General features: G+C 43.8%; 1 non-coding gene across 1 annotated transcript; it reads left to right on the top strand.

Moving 5' to 3' along the window:
* The first annotated feature begins 3,769 nt into the window (after nucleotides 1-3,769).
* TRNAG-CCC (transfer RNA glycine (anticodon CCC)) lies at nucleotides 3,770-3,842 on the top strand. Its single transcript has one exon. It is a non-coding gene; the product is annotated as a tRNA-Gly (tRNA).
* The last annotated feature ends 18,810 nt before the right edge of the window (nucleotides 3,843-22,652 follow it).

The raw sequence follows: 22,652 nt of genomic DNA, 5'->3' as shown, positions 1-22,652 counted from the left end.
GGGACGAGCCCAGCCAGAGTCACTCTCGGCCCCTGTTTGGACTTGTTTGTCCCCCCATCCTGGGTTTACTGGCATTGGCCTCACTCGCCACCTACCGACATGGGAGGCCTTCCCCTGGAAGTCTGCTTGTCTTGCTGGTGGCTGGGAGTTCCTGTTCATCTTTTGTGCCTCACAGGGGAAACGCAGACCACCAGTGCCCACGCGCTTCATGGATCCAGGGGAAGTCCTGGAGTGAGAACACGAGGAAACCGGCTACTCATTATTCGGATCATCTTCCTTTCCTGGAAGGGCTTCTTCTGATGGGCATCACGTGTTCTACTTTAGTGCACCCCTCCAGTCTCTACAGTGGTTTCCACAGGACTCACCCACACGGGCATCCTGTAAACAGCGCAGTTTTCCATTGCCCTCTGCCTGACCATATGGCCAGGCCATTGGCCCCTGCCCGTGAGTTGGTAAAAACCCCAATATAGGGGCCAAGAGCATGCAAATCAGTCCACTAAGCTGATTCGTCTTGACTTTCTATCCGAGTGGCGGCCTTCCAAACAGGAAGCTGTCCACCTTCCAAACAGGAACTGCTGTGCACACAGCAGGCAGCTCTTTGTTGGTCAGGCAGGGCTGTTCAGCGGGCACTGCCCAAGGATTTGGTGGCCAAGGATGAGCAGCTCCTCAGCCGGTTCCAGAGTCAGCTTAGGGAAGAGAGCCTCCCTTCCCTGCTGTGAGAACCATCACCTACATTCCCTGGCAGCATGTTTCTGGAAAAGCCATTTCCAGCTTAGAGCGGAGCAGTCTTGGGCACTGCCCTCCCCATTACAGTGTTTCTCTGTCCTCATCAAGTCATTTCAGGTTTCAAGATGATTTTATGTCCTTCAGTCCTAGGAGATTTCAACTAATGCTCAGTAGCAAGCTAGAATTTGTTCTCAAATGGAAATTCTCTGGTCCAGAGTCCCAGCAGGTGTCACTGGGACGTAGACAATCATAGATTTTTTGCCGTAAGCCTCAGTCTACACTCCATACAAGCTGCCATATAAAAAATGTGTTCTACTAGCATTCTAGCTTCTCTTCTATACTGTGCAGACTTGGGGAAACTTACTGGTTTCCATTTAGCATGTCCAATTAACATTTCTTGAAAGGTAGATTTTATATGCTTTCTGTTTCACAATACTAGGTAGGAGAAGCTAGATTCTCCAGGTAGACACTATCTATCCCCATAATACATTAAGGTAAAAGAGTTACAGCCACGTCACATAAAGCCCCTTTAACAGACCAATTTTCATCCAAAGTTTCATCAGATGACAACTACAAGTTGGATCCCTAGACCAGCCATACTACTGACCCACTGGCTACAAATCAGGGATTCTCACGTGCCCTCATCTTTAGTAATTTTCTAGAACAACTCATGGAAAGCGCTACACTTGCAAGTTTATGATAAAGGATATACTTAGGGAGAGGTCTCAGAGGGACACTGAGACCTGTGCAGTCTCCCCACGGACTCAGGACACGTCGTCCTCTGCGTGTTGATGCACTCACCAACCGGGATGCTCCACTGAGCCTTGGTGTCCACAGTTGATACTGAGGTCTTATTACAAGCCTGACTGATTAAATAGCTGACAACAGATTGACTCAATATCCAGCCCCTTCCCTGGAGGTTGGGCTGCCGAGAGTCCCAATCCTTTAACCACATATTTGGCTTTTCTGATGACCGGCCCTGATCCTAAAGCTACCCGGGGACTCACACGAGTCACCTCATTAGCACAGACATTCATAGCACTCCAGGTTTTTGAAGCTCTGTGACAGGAGCAGGGGACAAAGACCAGATATTTTCTTTTTATTATGCTACACTGACAGATACATTAGCAGCACAAATCCAGACAATAACATAATATTTGTATTAATGAATTGCCTAACACATCTCTATAATCCTCTTGTAACTACTATTTTAAATTACAGCACTTCGTAATTTTCTATATCAAAACACCCAGAAGATAATTCCGTGTTTCCACTATCATAGTTGAAGAAATTAGATTTGTATTATTGTCAGTTATGACTTTTTTTTTTTTTTAGCTTCACAAGTCTATTAGTCACTTCATGTAATTTTGAAAGGTTTTTAACAGATTTGGGGAAAATCTTGTTTGGTTGTGGATATTTTGCTTTTATATTTTTCAAAAGTCAGCTTAAAGATTTGGAAAAAATTTCCACACACTAGCATCTGGCTCTGTACACTTCAGTCCCAATTAATCACAGACATCCTGTGCTGGGTACCAAAGGACTATTTCTCTGAAACCTACCATAATGTAAGCAAGTCACACTAGGTGAGTCAGTATTCTGGAGGCTATTCTAATACCAAGGTAGCTACCAATAACAATATGTGGACGTGACTGTGGAAGATGAATCTATCGCACGAAGATCACCTAGGGATTCCCAGGTGGTGCAGTGGTAAAGACCCCGCCTGCCAATGCAGGAGACACAAGAGACGTGGGCTGGATCCCTGGGTTGGAAAGAGTCACTGGAGGAGGAAATGGCAACCCGCTCCAGTATTCTCGCCTGGAAAACTCCGTGGACAGAGGAGCCTGGTGAGCTACAGTCCACGGGGTCACAAAGAGTCAGACACAACTTAGCACAAGACCACCTAAGTGTGTCCCCATGTTAATTTATCTTCACTGGATCCCTGGACCACTCTAGCTGTGCTACACGAAGGGAAGGAAGATGGAGGTGAAACTGAGTGGGAAAAGATGGTGGTCTTTACTGATGGTGGTTAAGTATACTGCTTTCTCAAAGTGCCCCCAAGAGATCTTAGTCCCAGGCCTAAGAAGGAACCTGTGCAAGGAAGGGGTGCTTAAGCTTATCCTTAGCAGTCTACCAAGGGGTTCGGACAGTGGCCCGTTTGCCCAGCAAGAAGGGCTGCTTTATCGCCTTCTCATTTAGCTTTGCCAGAGCACGGGTGTAGAGAAAAGCAGACACACTTTTAGTTGGTTTTACTGTTTAAATTCTCTGCACACAGTGTGCCCCTTTATTGTCTGTACCCAAAGCAGAGGACTCCCACCACCCCACCCTTAATGTTGCTGTTAAAACTTCATTAACATCAGAGTGAAGTTACTTCTGTTGCCCACCCCCGGGCCCCACCTAGGATTTCCCACCTGCCACTGCATCCCCTATAATGGCAGCCTTGAGTCCAAGAGAAAGAGAGGAGACAACAAAATTAGCCAAGAAGACAGCAGTTCATCTCTGGGGAGCACACAGGCTTTAGGAGGGTGGAACGGTTGAGCATGTGTGCTCTGCAGCCAGAGGACCTGGGCTGATTTCCAGTACATCCACGTGTCAACCATGGGGCCGTGGGAAACCGATTTTACCTCTCTGTACCTCAGCTTTGTCATCATTAAAGTGCAGATAATTAGTTTTTACTTCATAGAGGAGTGTGTGTGGGTATAAGAATCAAATGCAATATTGTATATTTTCAAGCAGAGAAGCCTGCAAAAATTCCAGGCAACATGCACATTCAAGGAACTAAAGCAAGGTCCACGCAGCTCTGCGAGCAGGAGGAGCAACGCAAAAGAGTCCAAACTTCACCACATGCTTACGAATTTTGGACTTTATTATAAAAGTAATGAGAAGTTTGGGGACTTCGTTTTTTGGAAGAAGGGGTAGAGGCTTGATGACACTGAGAATTATGACCTCTTGTATTAACTACAACATAAGCTATTTGGCCTAAGAATGGAGACCACTTGTGTTAACATGATTTATGTTGCTTGGAAAAGATCAATAAACAGGGACTTCCCTGGTGGTCCAGTGGCTAAGACTCTGCACTCCCAATGCAGTTGGCCCAGGTTTGATCCCTGGTCAGGGAAGTAGATCCCACACACCACAGCTAAAGACCCCGCATGCTGCAATGAAGACTTAAGATCCCAGGCGCCACAACTGAGACCTGGAGTGGCCTGAATAAATGAATAATTTTTAAAAATCAACAAACATGTCCACTGTCTGCTTCAGGGAATTCCTGTAAATCAGTTCCAATACAGTATTTAACTTGGGCAAACACCTTGCTTATCCAGCAACAGTTGGCTTACTAAGACCTGTTTCAAGACCCTGTCTCATTATTTCTACCAACCCTACTCTGTCATACCACTAATTTTGCCTACCCAGTGAGTTTCTCACCTTGCAAAGACTGCCTCATACACTTAAACCCAGACCCTCACACCCTGTGAATGTATTCTTGCATCCCTCTTCTGAGAAACTGTAAAGATTTTTTCTAGATGGTGCTCTTCATTACTACAGTAGTCGTAATAAGTTTAGCTTTTCTTTACCACAGGATGTCTGGTGATACCTTGGGAAGTTAACTACATGATCAAATTTTGGAAAATTCTCTCAGACTGCAGCAGGAGAGTGGATAGAAGGGGGAAAGGATGAAAGTGGAGAATCTCAAAGCCTATTTACATCAATGGAGGCTAGAGGCATCCATGGGCTTGACTTTCTACTCTACCCCTCTCCCCACCATCTCCTCCACTCTGAGGATATGGATATCCAAAATGCACCTCCTATAACCAGGAACTATCAAGATTCCCTCATAGCTCAGTTGGTTAAGAATCTGCCTGCAATGCAGGAAACCTGGGTTCAATTCCTAGGTCAGGACGATCGCTTGGAGAAGGAAATAGCAACCCACTCCAGTATTCTTGCCTGGGAAATCCCATGGACTGAGGAATCTGGCAGGCTACAGTCCATGAGATTGCAGAGTTGGACAAGACTTAGCGATTAAACTACCAATTACGTTCCTCAGCTGCAGCAATGAGATCACTCTCCACAACAAATACAATACGAATGGGAAGATTAGTAAGGAATTTACCAAGGAGGCGACAGCACAGAAAGGGCCCTGAGGGTCGTTACCTAGAAGACCTTTATTTATATACTGATTTAGCCAGCCAGCCAATCAACAGAGCTCTTCTGAACATCCATGTGCCAGACTGTTTTGAATTGTTTGGGAAACAGAGATGAACTGGAGACATGCTCATAAATCTGGAAGAGCTTCTGTTCCTCCAAGGCAAATGAACCCATAAAGAAACAACCCTGATGCAGGGTGGGAAGGGCTAGGCTGGGATGGCTAGGTGCAGAGGCTGGGAGAAGAGGAGCCAAGGGTATAGGTCAGGAGGATATGTATGGTGGCATTTGAATGCCAGGAAATGAGGGTAGACCATCTGTGAAAAATCAGGTGCTGAGTTTCAAATAAAGCACATGCCTCCTCTATTCAACTCAGTCATCTGTGCCAAGCTCTTTAGAGGCAAAGATAAAGACAATACAATTTCTGGCCTGGGTGGTGGGGATGGAGTAGAGGTGATGGCACAGTATGAATGAAGTGGTCCAGGGGATACTTCCAAGGCTAAGATCTATGGAGATCCGCTAACAAGAGCAGAATGAAAGTCTCTTTCCCTCTGGAAGCTTGTGAGTGTACCCACCATCTCAGACTGGGATACATCGCAGGAAATCTATGAATACATAGCAGAGTGAATGATGCTATCAAGAGAAGAAACATTTTATGTGTTTGTTTCCCTCTTAGCTGGATTTCTAATAGAGCTTTAGAAATCTCTAACAGGATTTGTAATGACAGTTTCTGCATTACTATAGCCCTTCTCAAGGCTGAACATTTGGTTCCTACTGTAGATCCTTCAGAATGGAGAGTGGGAATGATGCTGCCCTGTAAATGGAAAAGAAGGCTGAGACCCCAAGATAGAATTTCACAGTGAGTCTTACCAAAGCCAAGTCTCAAGTTCAAACTTTCTGGGACCCAGATAAGGCCTGCAGGCTTCTTCATGTTTATATACATAATCTACCCATAGGTCTCTGCTCCTATCTTGGTGTGAATAGCAGTGGGATATTGGACCCTAAGAACACACAACCAGGCTCCTCTGAAGCAAAGGACTGTGAGGCAATGGAAAACCCATGAGCCTGACCTCCAAAAGGCTCAAGACCCTAACCTTTCCCTGCTGAGGCATGTACCCTCTAGCAAGTAACTTCATCTCCCTAAATCTCAATGAAGATTCTCCCAAATATTTTAACTGGAGGGAAAGTCATGTTCCTAACTTTCCAAGGTTCTTTAAAATCAGTGAATATGAGACTGTTAGCCAAGAGTAATACTGAAAGTGAAAGTTTCTCAGTCATGTCTGACTCTTTGCGACCCCACGGACAGGAATTCTCCAGGCCAAAATACTGGAGTGTAGCCTTTCCCTTCTTTAGGGGCTCTTCCCAACTCAGTGATTGAACCTAGGTCTCCCGCATTGCAGGTGGATTCTTTATCAGCTGAGCCACAAGGGTAGAGAACATTTATTTTAAACTTACAAAATAATACCCCAGGCACTGGGTTAACCCCTTCACATGTATTGTATTTTCTCATTTAATTAGGTCACCAATTGTATAAGGCAGATGCTATTATTATCCTACCTTTATGGATGAATACATTAATCTGGTGCTGTAAGTTACAGGTGGCTTAAGTTACCCCAAATCACATGTATGGCAAGAAGCAGAGCTGGAAGGGATTCCAAAGACTTTGTTCATCATCAGTTGAGCTACAAAGTGCTGTTCACATGGAAACTGATGATTTGCTTTAGGGGTTGGATCTGAATTAAGAGCATCAGACTACAGCTCTTCTGCTTTTTTGTTTCATTTTTGGTTTGTGCTCTTGAGTTACAGAGTAAAATCTGCTGTTTATAGGTGCACAGTTCTGAGTCTTGACAAAATGTGTACAGTCCTGTCGCCATCACCATCATCAGGCCTGTTTGCATCACCCCAGAAATTTTCCTTGTGCTCCTTGGACACCAGCCTCCCCTTCTCACTAACATTCCCTTATAACCACTGACCTGATTTTCTCCCCATGAGTTTGAATTTTCCAGACTATCATATAAATGGAATACAACTATGGAGCCCTTTGAGACTGGCTTCTGTCACTCCCACAGAAGCCATTTGAGAATCCCCCATGCTATTCCATGTACCAAGATTTTCCTCTTATTGCTGAGTAGTGTTCCCAAGTATGGATGAACCTCTAGCTCCCCTAAGGAGTACTGAAAACCTCCATTTTCCAGTAGCCTACAGGGATAAATGCTCTGGCTCAGACGATAAAGAATCTATCTGCAATGCAGCAGACCTGGGTTTGAACCCTGGATGGGGAAGATCCCCTGGAGTAGGAAATGGCAACCTACTCCAGTGTTCTTGCCTGGAGAAATCCATGGGCAGAGGAGCCTGGCAGGCTATAATTCACGGAGAGGCAAACAGTCAGACACGACCGAATGACTAACACTTTCACAGTTCCCCTGGTTTCAGGGAGTGGGTCTCTTAGATCTGAGCATGAAGCTGATTTGAGAAGATAATCTATCTTAGGAACAAGAAGTCACTTTCTCCCTGTCTTCTTCCATCCTTTGAGAGCAGAGTGGACACTGAGACCCCAGGTGTTCATCTGGAGAGTAGAAGATGGGAGCATGGGGTGTGCAAGAAAAGGGATGGACACAGTGAGCTCTGTGTGCAGACTAACTCGTGTTCCATCGTCTTTCTCTCCTTTTCTTCTTCTCTATTTGCAATCCTGTCCCTGATAATTTCTTATCCTCATCAGGGAGGACTGGAAGGGGCAGGGTTCCAGCACAGCACAGGTTATGACTTTAGCACTGGGCTAACCCTTCTGTTAGCTACTTAGCTAACTAACTGCAGGGTTTACAAATCCTCAGGCACTGGGCTCTGGAGTTGAGCTCTGGTCTCTGGGTGCCACTGTGACAACAGATGGCACAATTGACAAATTGCAGCCACTAAAAATAAGCTCCAGTCACCTGGTCTCACTTCTTTAAGTGCATGGCTTCTGTGCTGGATCCAAAAACCTCAGTAATTAGCGTTAAAAGCCTCATTTGTGGGAAGAGGTGTGGTGGGAGGGCTACCCGTAGGCGGAAGGCGCTGGGGAAAGAGAAGCTGGTTGAAATGACAACCCTGTGAAGGAAATGGAGCCTTGAAAGGAGGGGAGAGAAGAAAGAAAAAAGCAAAGGGGTGAGCTTCACAGTGGTGGGGAAGAGGTGCTAAAAATAGCAACGCTCTATGAGGAAGTAAGAAAACCAGCAGGAGGAGGCAGGTGGTCCTTTCATGGGGTGGACTGTTTGGAATGAGTGCAGGAGGGAAAATAACTTGCTTTGTAAGTGATGTTCCTATCACTGTATTACCCAAGCTATGAGGCCAAAGCCAACCTTACTGCCTCCTGCTCCCTCTCTCCACTGCTCACTGAGTCCTTTCCATTCTGCCTCCTAAATGCCTCTCCTGCTCACGGTGGCCACCGCATGTATCATCTTTCACCTGGATACATCAGGGGCCTCTGGGTGTCCTACCCTCTGATCTTTCCTGTTCCTTTATCCATTTCCTCTACTGAACTGACAGAGCTGCTCTGCCACTTCCCTGCTAAGAAAAACGTGCTGAGAATCTCCCAACCACCCACAAAACCAAAACTCCAGGTATTTCAGACTGTTTTGAATGTAGTCCCAAACGACCAGTTCAGTCTTGTCTCCCTTCAGTTCCCACTACACACTCTGCTCCCAGTCATGCAGTGGTGGGCCAGGAGGGGAATATAGTTCTCAGGTATGTTCTACTTGATACCCTAACGTTTCAAAAAGCTAAAAATGTCACATGCAAATCTTGTTAGGTTCTGTTATTGTTTTGCTTTCCTTGAAAAATTGGAAGACTCAGCAACACTGAGCCCACATTCCACCATGGTGGCACTCTTTAGTTGGCCCCAGTCCCGACCACTGTCTAATGAATTCAGCTTCACTTATCGCCGTAACCTTTTTGACCCTGTCGACAATGAATTTTGAGACCCCCCAGCTCTCTACTAATTTCAGCAAAGTATTATGGATTGGCAATCTGGCACCCAGCTCTGACCAAGCCTGAGGATACCTGGATGAACTCTGCCCTGTGCTGGCTGGCGTGTGAGGTCCTGGGGCACTGGGATGGGGAAACCAGCGCCTGGCCCTGTAGGCTACAACCTGACGCTGGGAAAGTCCTCTGTCCAGGGTGCAGTCTTTGCCATTCCATCAGGTAAAGCAACTTTCCTGAATGAAGCTTTCCTGGCACCCTCCTGTTAGGGTTAATCCCAGGAACCAGGGCCTTCTCCATGGCCTCGTGATCATGCTCAATCCCACTGAAGACCTCACCCCTGCCTTGGGTTTTGTTCTGTTCTAAATATGCCAAGATCCGGGCGTATGTCGCGTCCAGTTGGTTCCTTTACTCAATGTTCACACATCCTCAAGACTCATTCCTCACACATAATAGGTGCTCGATAAAGTTTTTAACGAGACCAATTCAGAAATGACTAAGAATTCTCAAGGTAATTTTTAACTAGAAGACAGAAAAAAAAAGTTTAGGTTCCCAATTTGTATGTCTTTTTGTAGAGAACTTGTGTTAGAGATAGAATATAGAATTAGAAGTACAGTAAAACCTTTTTGATTTAAAATAGTTAAAGAGTGTGGAGGAGTGGATATTAATTGTGCGTGTGTGTGTGTGTGTATGTGCATAAAAGACTAAAGTTTGAAACTATTTTAAGAGAACAAATTACTCTTTAGTTTTAGATGTTGAAAGCATGTTGGTGTGTTTCTGTTTCTGTGAACATACCTAGTACTTCAGCTTTGTGGTAGAATTAAGTGGGTTTTATTTCTTAAGCCTCCTCAATTTGTCCTTCATGTGCCTCTTGCCTCAAGAAGGAGCCAAGTCAATTGTTTATCCATGGTTCAGGTAAATGCCCACTCCAACATACCTTTAGAACCTGGTCTCTGCTTTCCCAAAAGACAGCTTCTTATCTAATAACCCTTATACAATCCAGGAGGAAAGGACCATTTCTCATCCATTCCCTGCCCAGCAGTGCTTTGTTAACTGAGTGAATTCATAAAAACATGAGAATATGTACGAGTACAAACGTGGTACCCACTTTGATTCAACCATCAGAGATGCGATGCTTTCACTCAACAGAAGGGCTCTGAAATCATGGGGATTTCCCAAACTGGGGTAGACCAGGACGGGAGATGTTTTCAGGCCTGGGCATGTGTGCTGAGGGTGAGGTTGGATGTTGCAACCCTAGCACCATGGGGAAAGGAGAACAGGAAATGTTCTTGTGTATGGTTTTCAATATGACTAGCCTGGGGAACGGAGGAGGCAGTGGCACCCCACTCCAGTCCTCTTGCCTGGAGAATCCCATGGACGGAGGAGCCTGGAAGGCTGCAGTCCACGGGGTCGCTGAGGGTCGGACACGACTGAGCGACTTCACTTTCACTTTTCACTTTCATGCATTGGAGAAGGAAATGGCAGCCCACTCCAGTGTTCTTGCCTGGAGAATCCCAGGGACCGGGGAGCCTGGTGGGCTGCCGTCTATGGGGTCGCACGGAGTCGGACACGACTGAAGTGACTTAGCAGCAGCCTGGGGAATATTGATCTTAGAGTAAAATTTCATGTGACAAAATCTTTTTTATTCCCTGTTCAATTTGTTGATTAGTTAGTGACATGTAACTTCAGGAGTCTGGATGCATTTTATTATATGATTGTCCTAGGATTATTTAATACTCCTAAGAAAAGATCCATAGAATTCTAATTAAAATTATTATGAAAAAATATTTATACGAACCTGAGAAAAAAATTTAAATTACACACAATCCGTTGCTCTGTCAAATAAGATGTTTTCATTTCTCTAGTTTTCCTTTAGTCTTTGGACATTCCTAATATTTCGGTGCCTAGTTGTGTCTGACTCTTGCACAGACCCATGGACTGCAGTTGCCTGCCAATCTCTTCGGTCCATGGGGTTTCCCAGGCAAGAGTACTGGAGGGGATTGCCATCTCCTTCTCCAGGGGATTTTCCTGACCCAGGGATCAAACCTGTGTCGTGCATTGGCAGACAGGCTCTTCACCACTGAGCCACCAGGGAAGCTTCATCTTGGTACATATGCAGAATAATTATGCATATCCCACTAGAAATTTCTGTGATATAGTAGTCCTCAACATTGTTACATACATATTTTATTTTATTATTTGATAGTTTTAATAATTATCCCATAGAATATATTTCAATAAATTGATGTGAGTGATTTAACCTATTTCCTATAGCTAGACATTTAAAAATAAAAGCTTCAGAAATTTTCCTATTATTAAATAATAACTTTTTTCTGCATTAACAGTTTTAAGCTGTGGTTATTTATGTTATTGAGAGCTTAATGGTGAATGATGTCAGATTCGTGATCTCCAAAGAAGATTTAACTTCGGGACCAGGGACCAGGCTTGATCACTCAGGAGCTTTTGTGTAGCAGAGTTTTCTTAAAGTATGAAAAGGACAGAGAAAGTTTGTGACATAGACATCAGAAGGGGGCGGACAGTGACCCGCTTGCTAGCATTTAGCAAGGGAATTATATGCTTTTTTAAATTAGTTATTACAATAAATCAAAAGAATATCTCAAGGTTGTAAAAATTTTACCAGATCCAATCCCATAATTTACATTTTAGGATAATAGGATTAGAATTTAATAATGGAAAGATCTTACCAGACCCACTCCCATAATATACATTCTAAGATATCAGGATTAGTCAGAAGGTTTTCAGGAAGGAGAAACTATCCTCAAGCAGGATACATTGTTGTTATATAATCCTCAGTGCAGAGTTTAAACCGTGTTATGTGACTAAGACTAAGGAATGTAGAGAAAAAAGAACGGAATGGTTGTCCTTTCCTCCTTGAGAATTCCAGACCCTTATCTCCTCCTCTGGGACCCTGGACTTCTTATCAACCGGCCTAGGAACTGACTCTCTCATTATGATAGTAAAAAATGTTCTCCAAATTAAACATTCAAGCTGATATACTTGTATTCATTTCCTCAGTTCAGCTCAGTCCCTCAGTCAGGTCCAGCTCTTTGTGACCCCATGGACTGCAGCACGCCAGGCCTCCCTGTCCATCACCAACTCCCTGAGCTTACTTAAACTCATGTCCAGTGAGTCGGTGATGCCATCCAACCATCTCATCCTCTGTCCTCCCCTTCTCCTCCTGCCTTCAGTCTTTCCCAGCATCAGGGTATTTTCCAGTGAGTCAGTTCTTCCCGTCAGGTGGCCAAAGTATGGAGTTTTAGCTTCAGCATCAGTCCTTCCAATGAACACTGGAAACATTCATTTCCTAGGACTATTATAACAAAGTACTATAAATTGAGTGGCGTAAATGACAGAAATTTATTCTCTTACATTTCTAGAGACTGTAAGTCTGAGATCAAGGTGTCAACAGGGCCGTGTTCCCACTAAAGACTGGGGAAGAACCTCCTCTTGCCTCTTCCAGCTTTTGGTGGCCCACAGCACTTCCTGGTGTTCCTTCACATGTAGCGGCATCCCTCTAACGTCTGCCTTCATTTTCACATGACCTTCCCCTCTGTGTCTCTGTGTGCCTTCCTTTCTTGTAGCGACACCAGTTACCGGGTTTGGGGCCCACCACCTAGGATGACTTCATCTCACAATCCTTAATTAATCCCATTTACAAAGATCCTGCAGCTTCCCAGGGGGTACGGTGGTGAAGAATCTGCCTGCCAATGCAGGAGACACAAGAGACCTGGGTTCAGTCCTTGGGTTGGAAAGATCCTCTGGAGTAGGAAATGGCAACCCACTCCAGCATTCTTGCCTGGAAAACTCCATGGAAAAAGGAGCTTGGAAGGCTAAAGTCCGTGGGGTCACAAAGAACTGGACATGACTGAGCACACACACACACACAAAGATCTTACTTACAAATAAGTTCCCCTTCCCAGGTACCAGAGGTTAAGACTCGAACATATGTTTTTGGAGGATATTGTTAGAGTTGTTACCAAGTCCAAGTTCAGGCTGCTCACAGCACAACAGGCCAATAACCATGAGATAAGGCGTTGAGGCAAGGAAGAGCGACTTTATTCAGAAAACTGGATGTCTGAGAAGATGGCAGACTACAATCCTAGAGTACCATTTTATTAGGGTCTGGATACCTTTCTCTTCTAAAGAAAAGAGACTAGAAGAGCTGAGGAAAGAAAGTAAAAAGGCCGTCAGTTTTACAAAACAAGCCCTGGTCTGGCCCGCCTTGAGAAGGGAACCTGTTAATTTCTTCTTTCCTGACGCCATTCACCGTGGGCAGAGTCAGGGTATTTCCTTGTGGGCAGAACAAAGGCACTTTAGTTAAACATTCAGACAGAGATACAGGGTCCCCCCGACGCCGCAAGCAGGTAATGACATACACTTGCAGCCGTAGACAGCATCTTTCTAGTGATTATAGTAACAAAGGAGTGGGAAGCAAAAGCTGAAGAAGAGATCCAGAATGAAGACAGATTCTGTCCTTCCCACTACAGTGTCGCTTCAGTACCTTACTCCAAAATATTTTGAGGTCCCTGGTATTGTATGTAGGAACCCAAGAATTCAGCCATCATTCTTCCCAAAAGATAGGCACAAGGGGTAGAAAGCAAGTGGATCATAAAATGCAGGCTTCCTACTTCTGAGAAGGGCACTATGAGAAAGCTGGGCTGCAGTGAGACTCCTAAGGCTAGACTCTTGCCATCCCCTGAAGCCGTAAGAAGGGAGTTGCAAGGAGGACAGAAGATGACTGCTCTGCCCCCCAGTTCTAACTCCACCTACCCTCAGTCTCCTGCAAGAGAGGAATGGAAGACAAAGATGCCTGAGACCAAGCGATGGTCCTTGCTCACCCCGTTCCACGGAGCAAAGCAGCTGAGGATCACGGAGAGAGGTAGTGGGACCCAGAAGGATGCTTCATGGATGCTTACTCTCTCTGCCCCATAGTAAGACCCAGGAAATGTCTTACATTATAATTACATAGATGAGCTTCTTCTCCTGCTCAGGGTACGGATGGCCCTGGGGAGGTGTGGCAACACAGGCAGGTAGATAGGTAGATGAGTAGCAGGAATGTGCTTGGATGGCCACCATGCATGTGTGTATTATTTCAAGAGCATTAAAAAAATATTATTCCATATGCACATTCATGGGAAATGGTTATCAATTAATAAAAGGAGAAAAAACACGATCATCTCAATAGATACCAGGAACATAGATAATGAAGCCCAACCCTCATTCCTGACTTAAAAAAGGAAAATAAAATATAAAACAAGCCTTAGGGAAGTTGGTAGAGAATGAAACTTTTGCCATCTGATACCAGGCTGCTGTCAGAAACCCCCACCTTGCCAAAAACCATACTTAATATTGAAACATTAGAAAGAGTCTCAGTTAATACAGGACAACCACAGAGATGTCTACCCAGATCAATAGTGTTTCATATGAAAAGCATAAATATCGGGAAGGAAAACATCATTATAAGTTGCAGACAATTTGCTGTCTATTAAAAACTCAAGTGAATCAACTGCAGAAACTAAGAGATCAATAACAGAATTTGGTAATTTTGTCAAGTTCAGCCATTAAAGAAATATCTAATGAATACCTGCTATATGCCAGGCATGTGTCTTAGAATTCAGGAAGCAGCAGTGAGTAGAATAAAGTTTTTCCTTCTGTGGTGTTTACATTCTCACTGCATAAATTTAACATTAAAAAGAGAAGCTGAGCACTAATCAGTTAAACCAGAAGTGGTAAAAATGCATCCAGTTCATAATACTGAGGAATGGACTATTTCCTGCCATGTCAGTAAACAAGGACATCATAGTCAGTTCAGTGGCTCAGTCGTGTCCGACTCTTTTCCACCCCATGGACTGCAGCACACCAGGCTCCCCTGTCCGTCACCAAATTCCGGAGCTTACTTAAACTCATGTCCATTGAATCAGTGATGCCATCCAACCATCTCATCCTCTGTCGTCCCCTTCTCCTCCTGCCTTCAATCTTTCCCAGCATCAGGGTCTTTTCCAGTGAGTCAGTTCTTCCTGTCAGGCGGCCAAAGTATTGGAGTTTCAGCTTCAACATCAGTTCTTCCAATGCATATTCAGGACTGATTTCCTTTAGGATGGACTGGTTGGATCTCCTTGCAGGCCAAGGGACTCTCAAGAGTCTTCTCCAACACCACAGTTCAAAAGCATTAAATCTTCAGCGCTCAGCTTTCTGTATGGTCCAACTCAGTCACCTGCAATGGCAACCACCATGGATGGTAAGATGGTGAGCCCTGGGGAAGCACAGGATGTGAAAATAGGATACTGTCCCCAAATAGGTGACGTGCATATCAGAGGAATGATTTCAACTCTTTCATCTTCCTGTACTTAGAAAAGTGCTAAATTCCATAACTTGGGATATCTGGTTGTCTTTAACAATAATCTTTTGATGTTCAAACGACCTGCCCTTTGTTGCAAAACTTCTCTATAATCTGGCTCCTCCCCTCACCTCCTCAGAGGAGTTCTCTCAGGGTTACTTGAGATGCTATCTCTGGGGCTTGAAGCTCTAAAAATTTCCACTGAATAAAATATAACCCTCAACTTTTAGGTTGTGATTTTTTTTTTAAGTCTACAATAGCAAAAAGAAACCTAAAATCTTCAGAAATAAATCTAGTGGGAAAAGTACAAGTTCTATAAAAAGAACACTTTAAATATCATTGTACTAATAGCATTAAATAAACAGCATCATAAATTAATTCTTGCAACAATGTGATGATGAGGGTACTTTTATTATTCTTCCCTCCCTTACAGTTGAGGCTACAGGAAAGTGAGTGACCTGCCTGAGATCACGGTCAAGATCTTATCCAGTTAATGTCATGACTGATGCCAGCAGCCCTCTACCAGACCACTTGCTCACCTCTTGGAACCTCTCCTTCAACCTTCATCTCCCTACCTGCATGCAAAATGGTAACGTTCACACCTCTCTCCCATCCTTGTTATGAATGAAATACTGTGTTGAAAGCATGTAACTTGGGACATAAAGCAGATGTTTGATAAATGCTAGTTCCTTCATTCTAACCAGGAGAGGAACTGAGCTCCCTGAGTCTGTATCAACATATTCTATGGCATAATGATAGGGGGAGAGAAGTATTTTCATCATGATCAATCAATACCATGAAGAGGAGCTTCAGCAAGCACGGAGGAGAGAGGTGGGTTTTTAAACAGAATTTCTATTATACTGACTTGCTTAATGATTCACTGAGATGTTTGATTTGAGAGACAGTGAATCTGAGGGATGTAAAATGCCGATCTTTCTGAGCAGCAATTATTTGTGATTAAATCGCAGTACCTTTTGGAGGAAGAAGCTACTTTGCATCTGGAGTGAGGTGACTCATGGAAAAGATCTTTTCCCAGACAGTGGGTGAAAGGCTGCCAATGCAGCTTAAGAGGCAGAGGTACTCATGTGGACGTGTAGAGAAGCTCCTACCCCAGAACACTCCCAGGAGCTGTGTGGTCTCGTTTAACTCAGTTCAGTTCGGTCACTCAGTTGGGTCTGACTCTTTGTGACCCCATGGACTGTAGCACACCAGGCTTCCCTGTCTATCACCAGCTCCTGGAGCTTACTCAAACTCATGTCCATCGAGTCAGTGATGCCATCCAACCATCTCATCCTCTATTGTCCCCTTTTCTTCCCACCTTCAATCTTTCCCAGCATCAGGGTCTTTTCCAGTGAGTCAGTTCTTCCCATCAGCTGGCCAAAGACTCTTCCCATCAAGAGTCTTCTCCAACACCGCAGTTCAAAAGCATCAGTTCTTCAGCACTCAGCTTTCTTTCTAGCCCAACTCTCACATCCATACATGACTACTGGGAAAACCATAACTTTGACTAGATGGACCTCTGTTGGCAAAGTAATGTCTCTGCTTTTTAATACGCTGTCTGGGTTGGTCATAAATTTCCTTCCAAGGAGTAAGCGTCTTTTAATTTCATGGCTGCAGTCACCATCTGCAGTGATTTTAGAGCCCCCCAAAATAAAGTCTGTCACTGTTTCCATTGCTTCCCCATCTATTTGCCATGAAGTGGTGGGACCAGATGCCATGATCTTAGTTTTCTGAATGCTGAGTTTTAAGCCAACTTTTTCACTCTCCTCTTTCACTTTCATCAAGAGGTTCTTTGGTTCTTCTTCACTTTCTGCCATAAGGGTGGTGCCATCTGCATATCTGAGGTTATTGATATTCCTCCCAACAATCTTGATTCTAGCTTGTGCTTCATCTAGCCCAGCATTTCTCATGATGTACTTTGCATATAAGTTAAATAAGCAGGGTGATAAAATATTTCAGTGATCAGTGTACATTAAATAAATTAGCAAAATGCAGAAAAGGAAAAAAGTCCCTGTCCCAAACCCTAGTGGAAGAATGGCTAGCATTTTAATCTATTTCCTTGTGATTTTTTTCTATCTGTATTTGTTTCTTTCCTTGTTTGCATAATTGTAATTTCCCATTTTGTATCTGGTCTAAGTATGAGTCAAAAAAGCACAGGATTAGAAAAAAGCTTAAACCTCATGACTTGCCAGCTGAGGGACTTTGGAAGCAGTCATCTTTAAACTTTAGTTTTCTCATCTATCTAGTGGGATAATAACACCCATCCCAGAGAGTTTTGTCAGTATTGATTACATAACACAGGTTAATTGCTGACACATGGTAGACACTCAGTAAATGACCCATTAAGCACTTCCCTGGTGGCTCAGACAGTAAAGAATCTGCCTGCAATATGGGAGACGCAATTCTATCCCTGGGTTAGGAAGATCTCCTGCAGACGGTCATGGCAACCCACTCCAGTATTCTTGCCTGGAGAATCCCATGGACAGAAGAGCCTAGAGAACTTTAGTCCATGGAGCCTCAAAGGGTTGGACATGACTGAGAGATTAACACTTTTTCCATGCTCCTGGGAATCAGTTTCTTTGGTTACAAAAAATGAGCTGGCCCACCAGGCTTTAGAAAGAGCAGACATGGTCTCACTCCAGAGATTTTCACAACTCCTCACTAGAATAGGACTAGAATAGGGGTCTAAACCAGGTGTAGCCTCATTTTGCTTCCATCTCTTAAAGACCTCATTCCAGCATTCAAATTCCAACATGATAAAATATGACTGGACAGCTCAATATGGATTGGTCATGGTGTCACTTGGGCACAATTGGACAGCAATTTGCAGGGTTGCTGGAGATACTCAGTATGTAGCTAACCCTTGGGAAAATTCCCAGCAACTTTCCAACTTTCAAAGTAGTTGAGTCCTTAATAGTCTGGTACCAAATTCTGATAAATGCAGAGTTGTTTTTTTTTTTTCACTATATATCTCCAAATTGTCCAACAACAGCTGGAGGTGTTATAATTCAACTCGATTCTGACACCATCTACCTGGAGATAACATCAGAATCCATAGGTGAAGGGCTCAGCCCTACAGGAATGCCCCTCCTTCCCCCACCCACACTTGCTCTTGCACACACAAATAAGACGTCAGTGCAAAGTCTTGGTTGTCACCTGTGCTTCTGATTTACCTGCTATAGATCAGAGGTTCTCATGAACCCCTAATAAGTTGGGTTCAGTTAATTTCCTAGAGTGGCTCACAGAACTCAGAGAAATATTTTACTGGGTAGATTACTTTTAAAAAAAAAAAACAAAAAACGATGTAGCTCAGGAACAGCCAGCTGAAAGAGATGCCTGTGGGAAGGTATAGGGAAAGGGGGTTGAACTTCCATGCCTTATTCTCCCCAAATCTCCATGTGTTCACCAACCTGAAAGCTCCTCAAACCCATTCCTTTTGGATTTTCATGGAAGCTTCATTACTTCCCTCAAACATTCGAGGTTCTTGGTTGACATTAATCTGTAATAAAGGACAGATTAACAAGAAAAAAAACAAACAGAAGTTCAATAATATGTGTACTTCACATACATGGAAGACAACCAGGAAAACGGAGTAGCTCCCCAACTGGCCCAAAAGCGACCGCTTTAAGTGACACGCTGAGTGAAATTTTAAAATGCACATTGTAAAAGCTGAGTTTCAGTTTTATTCAGAGATCTTGCTGAGGACTATAGCCCTGGAGACAACCTCTCAGATAACTCAGAGGAACTGCTTCAAAGAGGTAGGGGAGGAGCCAAAATATATATGAATATTTTTACCTGGGAAATAAAAGTAGTTAAGCATAGATCTTGGTAAAAATTCCTGTTAATCATGAAACCAAGCAGGACACTCCCTCAGCAAATGGTAGATGCTAACTGCTTGATGAAGCAATTCCTCAATTCAGTTGTCAGGAGAATCAGGAGAGCGAGTGATGCCAGATTACAGGTGCCGCAGAAGCTCACCAAGAGGCCGCCTGAGGCCAGATCCAGGGAGGAGGGCCCTGCATGCACCCTGGCCCTGAACAGCAACCCCGCCTTTGAACCATCTCCATAAAACTCCTCACCAAATTCCCCCAGGTCGAGACACAGTTTTTGAAGGGCACGATGAGCCAGCTGTGTCCCCTTTTGCCTGGAGAATCAGTAAAGTTAATCTTTACTACTTCACCCAAAACGCTGAGATTCAATTCGGCACCAGGGCATAGAGGTCAAATTCTGGGCATCAATCACCAAAAAAACCCAGATGTATCAAGTTAATGATTTCAGTGCTTGTGTGTATAAAGAAAGATGCAGGAGTCTGCTGTCACTGAACGTCTTCCTTTCATATGCTTATTAACTAGCTCCTGGCTCATATGTTTAAAACATAGACTGCTTCATCCTGGTTGTTCAAACTAAATTATTTACAGGATGTACTGAAGTTCAGTGACTACAATGGCTAAGGACTTGATCCATGTAGAACTAGATGACAGGCAACATTCTATTTTTTTTTTTAGGTGAAATTTTATTTCATTTATTTATTTTTTAATTTTTATTTTTACTTTATTTTACTTTACAATACTGTATTGGTTTTGTTTGGGAGCTCATGTACACCCGTGGCGGATTCATGTCAATGTAGGCAACATTCTTTTGTCGACAGTTTAGTTCAGTTCAGTCGCTCAGTCGTGTCCGACTCTTTGTGACCCCATGAATCGCAGCATGCCAGGCCTCCCTGTCCATCACCAACTCCCGGAGTTCACTCAGACTCATGTCCATCGAGTCCATGATGCCATCCAGCCATCTCATCCTCTGTCGTCCCCTTCTCCTCCTGCCGCCAATCCCTCCCAGCATCAGAGTCTTTTCCAATGAGTCAGCTCTTCGCATGAGGTGGCCAAAGTACTGGAGCTTCAGCTTTAGCATCATTCCTTCCAAAGAAATCCCAGGGCTGATCTCCTTCGGAATGGACTGGTTGGATGTCCTTGCAGTCCAAGGGACTCTCAAGAGTCTTCTCCAACACCACAGTTCAAAAGCATCAATTCTTTGGTGCTCAGCCTTCTTCACAGTCCAACTCTCATATCCATACATGACCGCAGGAAAAACCATAGTCTTGACTAGATGGACCTTAGTCAGCAAAGTAATGTCTGTGCTTTTGAATATACTATCTAGGTTGGTCATAAGTTTTCTTCCAAGGAGTAAGCATATTTTAATTTCATGGCTGCAGTCACCATCTGCAGTGATTTTGGAGCCCAAAAATAAAGTCAGCCACTGTTTCCACTGTTTCCCCATCTATTTCCCATGAAGTGATGGGACCAGATGCCATGATCTTCGTTTTCTGAACATTGAGCTTTAAGCCAACTTTTTCACTCTCCTCTTTCACTTTCATCAAGAGGCTTTTTAGTTCCTCTTCACTTTCTGCCATAAGGGTGGTGTCATCTGCATATCTGAGGTTATTGATATTTCTCCCGGCGATCTGGATTCTAGCTTGTGTTTCTTCTAGCCCAGCGTGTCTCATGATGTACGCTGCATATAAGTTAAATAAGCAGGGTGACAATATACAGCCTTGACATACTCCTTTTCCTATTTGGAACCAGTCTGTTGTTCCATGTCCAGTTCTAACTGTTGCTTCCTGACCTGCATATAGATTTCTCAAGAGGCAGGTCAGGTGGTCTGGTAGTCCCAGCTCTCTCAGAATTTTCCACAGTTTATTAATCTCCAACTAAAACCAAAAGAAGACTTGGAAGAGAAGGGGAGATAACTTTGGGGAGGCTACCAGGAAAAGCACAGTCAACTATGATAGGATTGTCATGCAGATTTAAGTCCTCCCTTCTTCAATTGTAAGAGTTTCTGGAGATTTAGAGTAATCCTTCTGTTCTTGGTATAGAGAGGGATGTGTGTGTGTGTCCTGTTTGATTCTTTGTGACCCTATGAACTGTAGCCCACCAAACTCTTCTGTCCATGGGATTTTCCAGGCAAGAATACTGGAGTGGGGTACCATTTCCTTCTCCAGTGCATGAAAGTGAAAAGTGAAAGTGAAGTCGCCCAGTCGTGTCCGACTCTTTGCAACCCCATGGACTGCAGCTCACCAGGCTCCTCCATCCATGGGATTTTCCAGGCAAGAGTACTGGAGTGGGGTGCCATTGCCTAAGATATGTATTTGATTCCTGGGTTGGGAAGATCCCCTGGAGAAGGGAATGGCAACCAACTCCAGTATTCTTGCCTGGAGAATCCCAGGGACAAAGGAATCTGGCTGGCTACAGCCCATGGGGTCACAAAGAGTTGGACACTGAGCGACTAAACACACACACAAGCAGTCTAGTTTGAAGGCCTGTCCTATGTCTGCTTAAAAATAATCAGCCTAAAATAATCCGTATACCAAAGAGACATATTTTAGAATGGCAAATTTTGCTACCCTTCAGCATGATTGATTAAATCATTGGCCATTGGCAGTTGATTCAACCTCCTGCCACTCTCCTCACAGGAAGTCAGGAGGATGGAACTGAAGCTTCCAACCCTCTAATCAAGTGGTTGTGTTATGGCAAATACCGAGTGAAACTGCCCACTCTGGCCAGGCCCAATCTTAATGCTCACAATACAAAAATAAAGATGAAAGAGGAGCTTGAAAAAGCTGGCTTAAAACTCAACATTAAAGAAACTAAGATCATGGCAAGAAAATAAAAGTCTGTCACCGTTTCTAATTTTTTCCACATCTATCTGTCATGAAGTGATGGGAGCAGATGCCATGATCTTAGTTTTTTGAATGTTGAGTTCTAAGTCAGCTTTTTCACTCTTGTCTTTTACCTTCATCAAGAGACTTTTTGGTTCCTCTTCACTTTCTGCCATTACAGTGGTGTCATCTGTGTATCTGAGGTTATTGGTATTTCTCACGGCAATCTTGATTCCAGCTTGTGCTTCATCCAGCCTGGCATTTCTCATGATGTACTCTGCATATAAGTTAAATAAGCAGGGTGATAGTATACAACCTTGATGTACTCCTTTCCAAGTTTTGAACCAGTTTGTTGTTTCATGTCTGGTCCTAAATGTTGCTTCTTGACCTGCATACTCAGGAGGCAGGTAAGGTGGTCTGGTATTCCCGTTTCTTTAAGAATTTTCCAAAGTTTGTTATGATCCACACAGTCAAAAGCTTTAGTGTGGTCAATAAAGCAAAAGTAGATGTTTTTCTGGAATTCCATTGTTTTTTCTATGACCTATCAGATATTGGCAATTTGAACTCTGGTTCCTCTACCTTTTCTAAACCCAGCTTGTACAGATGGAATTTCTCAGTTCACATTCTATTGAAGCTTAGCTTGAAGGATTTTGAGCATTACCTTGCTAGCATGTAAAATGAGTATAATTGTGAGGTAGTTTGAACACTCTTTGGCATTGCCCTTCTTTGGAATTGAAATGAAAACTGACCTTTTCCCGTCCTGTGGCCATTGCCGAGGCTTCCAAATTTGCTGGCATAAAAGTTCAGCACTTTCACAGCATC

This window comes from Ovis canadensis, chromosome 7 (genome assembly GCF_042477335.2).
Source record: "Ovis canadensis isolate MfBH-ARS-UI-01 breed Bighorn chromosome 7, ARS-UI_OviCan_v2, whole genome shotgun sequence".
Taxonomy (NCBI): Eukaryota; Metazoa; Chordata; class Mammalia; order Artiodactyla; family Bovidae; genus Ovis; species Ovis canadensis.
This window is presented reverse-complemented; position numbering and strand designations above follow the sequence as displayed.